The sequence below is a fragment of the Pieris rapae genome, chromosome 16 (genome assembly GCF_905147795.1).
Source record: "Pieris rapae chromosome 16, ilPieRapa1.1, whole genome shotgun sequence".
Classification (NCBI taxonomy): Eukaryota; Metazoa; Arthropoda; class Insecta; order Lepidoptera; family Pieridae; genus Pieris; species Pieris rapae.
In genome coordinates, this window is record NC_059524.1 from 9,513,382 (window position 1) to 9,518,339 (window position 4,958).

Here is a 4,958-nt window from a genome sequence, read left to right on the forward strand (position 1 = left end):
CAGAAATAACTAAATTACATTTTAATTTGACTTGTATATATTTGTAATTAATTAAAAATAAATAAAGACACTGATATTCAACAAGGCTTATCATTACCGCGCTGACGCTGGGCGGATGACATCATCGCAGTCCCTTGGTTACTTGCCCACGCCTGACCCCAACGGCTGACGCGAGTAGAACTGGATGAAGGAGGCCTATGTCCAGAATAAAACCTGACAAGCATAATATGATAGTTCCTAAATGTTACAGTGTATTGAAAATGATGTTAAATATTTTTTTTAATTCATTTAAAATTCTCTGCTCATCATTAAGTTTTTGATATTATTTGTATTGCATTAACGCTAAATGTTTTCAGTAAGGTGATACACAAAAATTATACACAGAACATAAACATTTTGCATTAAGAATAGATACATTTATTCCATCAAAATGTAATTTATCCTTCATGTCTTGACATAGCAATACAATATGGGTGGTTGTGTTAAGTAATATTTGCAAATATATCAATGGAATAGCAATGTCAATACTATTTGATTTATCTTTAGCCATATTGGATTTAGATTGATTTTGAATAGTTAATTTGATTAACTGATCATTTCTGAAATAATTATTAGCAATCACTTATTTAATCTTACGAGCTAGGTTGTGTAAAAGAAAAAAACTTGGCGATTAAAAAGAGTGGCGGAGAGTTTATGGCCAGTTCTTCTCTTCCATTCTACGCCCTTAATTTGAGAACTGGCAGTAAATGTAAATTTATAAACATTCAATATATATTTCTTCTTAGACGTTCATAAGTGTACATTATGTTATTATTATTGATTTTGAGTGATATCTGTATTAATAAAGTATTAGTTTTAACTAAAATATTGTGTTACCATAATAATCTGATCTTAATATTATTACGAAGGCCTAAAACTTTTATTTATTAAAGAACGAAACATACATCTCTTTTCAATAATAATAATAAAAATAAAATAAATCCATGGGATATACCAAAAAGATTCACTGATGAAAAATAAGATACAAAGCAAAACAAAACATGATATCACAAAATTTATAAGTGAGGAGAACGACAAACATACTAGTAGCTATAATAAAGAAGAAAGATACAAGGCTTAGGTCATTAATAATTGTTTAAACTTATTATTTAACTGCGCCGTTAAAACCTATTGTATACTATCATATAACTTGACAATATACATAATATATCGTGTCACCTCGACGTCGGTCTTTCCACATCTGAGTGTTTTTACCACGCACATAGGGTTAACGTACAAGACCTAGAGTCTTTCAATGAACAAGCGTACCAATTCATAAAAGGCCGGCAAAGCACTCGCGAGCCCTCGGTCATTGAGAGTGTCCGGAGGTCCGGGGATATCACTTAACATCAAGTAGGGTTCACTAAAAATATCAATTAAATAAATATCATATATCTTCCGTTTTCAACTATTTCACACACAAATTTATAAATTTATAACACAAACCTATGTTTGGTACGCAGTTATGGGAGCTTTATAACACAGAATACTCATGTGAACACAGGTGTGGGTTGCGTTGAATAAAACAAAGTCTCAACTTTTCACGGATTACTCGGTCAGCATTAAACAATAATGAACCACTCAATGTGACTTGCGTAGTATGCAGAGACATACGGAATAATAATATATTGCTTAGAAAATTATTTACTGTATGTATATACTTCTCATAAATGTCCCTGTGGCAGTGATGTCGAAAAGCTAGGACATCGCGGACTGTCATGCCAAAAAAGTACAGGCCGCTTCTCGAGACATGCTGCACTTAACAATATCATACGCCGGTACTGGCAAAAGACCGGAAGGTATGAGTTTGATTCCATGGAAGATGGGTATGGGATGCAACCTGTTTAGACACACTACGACAACAATTGGCTTGAGAAGCGGCTGGTAAAGTATGCAAATACAGGGGTCTAGGCTCCGAATATTATTTTGTCCCATTCGGTGTCGAGACCCTTGGTCGGTGGGGTCCAAGCGCCTTTTAGGGTAATATCAAAAAGGTCGTCGACATCACAGGAGACAAAAGGGGGATCGCTGCCAATAGCTTTGAAACCTTGCCTAAAGTGACTCCCTTTAATCATATATTTTAATGATAATATTATATTTTTCATGATTTTTAAGTTCATTGTTATAGTGTTTTACTGTTAAGATATATAATTCGAATGGGATTAAATAATGACAATAGCCGATTAATATTTACAGTATTGAATAAAAACTATCAGTGAATTAGAATCACATACCCTAAATGTAAGTATTTCCCTTAGGTCATCCGTTCAAACCCAGATGGTGAGTTTTAATTATTTATAAAAAACACTCCTGCCTTAACATATGACCCTAAATTTACACCGAGTCAACAATAAGTAATATACTTTACAGACGAAACAAAAAAAAAAACAATGAAATTACATAATAAAAAATACAAGAAATTTACTAACTACTAGGCACTCACAAATAATAAAACTTTTGCCAGCTTATTCAACGGACAATGAAATTTATGTATACTAGTTAAGAAAAGCAGAATTATTTAAAGTTTGCGCGTTATCCCAATCAATGATGTCAAGCTCAGACCGTGACCTACTTGCCTTTAAAGAAAGAGTATTATGTCATGCGTTTTTAATTTTTTTTAAATTATAAATAATAATTGTAATTTTAAGACAAAAATATGGTTTTAAAATACATACATTTTATATACATACATTACATAAAAATAATTTACGCGAGATAAGTTCGGCGGTTGTTGACAGGACGTTCTCATGTACGTTAAATGAATCTTTTCTTTGAAACTGGTTATCGACTGGTTTTAATCGTTTAAACTTTAAATCCTGAGCTAAAGCTAGCATAATTTCGGGTTTACCAACTTGATATATTTAAGGGTTATTAAATGTTAGTGATACTTCAATTTTTTGGCCCATTTTGGCATCAAGGTGCAATGATAAACTAACATTTGGTATGCGCTTCTTATTATTGACTAATATATATATATTGTATATATAAAGTACGAGTTATGTTACATGATTAATGTTACGTTACATTTCATCATGACGTAGCCCTGCAGGACGCATTTCTAAATATCCGTATGTCACAACAAAATAACGTTGCTTTCGAGTACAAAGCTCGAGTGTGTGGCAATCACAAGAGCTTTGAATACAATGAGCTTTCCCTACAATACATCGACATTTCTCTGTTTTCCCTACAAATAGCAAGTTTTCCAATTTTAAAATAAAACAATAATGAACATATCATTCCACTTTGTTCTTCGTAAGCAGTACTCGTTGACGATGATAAATCTCAGGCTTAACACCAAAAAATTATATTAAAGCATGGTGAGTATGGTCTTTTAATTTACTATCATCAGGCTTTATAAGGCATCCATACGTAATCGACTCGTACTCGAGTTTTAACTACAGTAGTCAAATGAACTTATTAAAAGCTTTTTTTTTTGGGGGAATGCATCGCGCATACCCTACCACGGCGCGACTGCTCTGAGATTTGACTCTTTGGTTATACCAATATCGTGTATTTTTCTCGATCTCCCTTTCTCACTCCCTCTCAATCAGGCTCAATCGCTCTCTTCCTTTTCTTCGACAAAAACGCTGCACATCTGTGACGTCTCATCCGTAAAAAAGTTGCGCCTAAAGATTTTCACTACAATAATGAATGATTCATCAAAACAATTTATTTTCAGTTAGAACCGTTTCTACGTTGGTTGTTAAAATTTGATAATAATACTCGTTTTAATTTTAATTCGATTTCATTATCATTATCACATTGTTCCCCTTGTGTGATTAAAAGGACTCAAGTGATAGTTTTCTTGAAATATAATAACGTGTAGACATGTTTAAAGTTCTAACGAGTTACCGTGAAAACCAATAAAACAAACGATATTTTCCAACTCCTTAAACTCAGTAACAACAAGATATCGACAGCAACATATCGTCTATTATTGCGCAGTTTTATTGAAAGCCAGTGATGATATTTTGTGGTCTGTCTGTTCCAATATATAACTAATTTAATTTATTAACTTAATAAGAATCCCTGTATTCTAGCATTCATTTAAAGCAAAATTAAAATTAAGTCATGGTTATATTAATCATTGATTAACATTCGTTATTAAATTGCACCGTTTAAATAATAATAATAGTAGCTTACTAACCGCCACATTCGGTTTGAATCTGTCCCTTCCAATCATAGTGAAAGCGAAATTCGAATAGGGATTAAGGGAAACTGTTACCGCGTCTTCCGAACATAGCGAACAGATGAGGCTGTTGGGTTTTAGTGGGTAGGTGTCCATTGCACCATACGGGCTGAACCCCACACTCCCCTTGTCATTTTTAAATCGTTGCCCCGACGCGGGCGTCAGTAAATTTATTTCCCAACATTAAAAAAAAGGTGCTCCGTTATAACTTCATTATAACGTATAACGTCAAATCTTAATGTATATATTTCTTGTGTGCGTGTGTATGTGATTGAACTCCTCCTAAACGACTGGACTGATTTTGACGAAATTTTTTGTGTGTCTTCAAGGGGATCTGGGAATGGTTTAGATTCACAATTATGTCCGCTGGACAATGTTTTTTTAATTAATTTTTAATTTATTAGTAGTTGTTGATTTTGGAATGTTTTACATTGGATCCGACAGACGGCGCTACCATCGCAGTGTCAAATTTTAAATAATATTCGAATTTTAGTCTGTCCCGACAGTTAGCGCTGCGATCAAATTAAAAAAAAGTTTTGTTATCATTGTGTTATTGTAGACCATGGGCTGGATCGTTAGATATTGTCATAACATTTGAATTAGATTTTCATCAAAATGGTCCAGAATGTTTTAGCTTATTAAAAAAAGTTTGAAATTTTCAAATTAAAGACGTGTAGACAGGACAACGTCTGTCAGGTCCGCTAGTACTAATATAATTTGCGCCCTATAT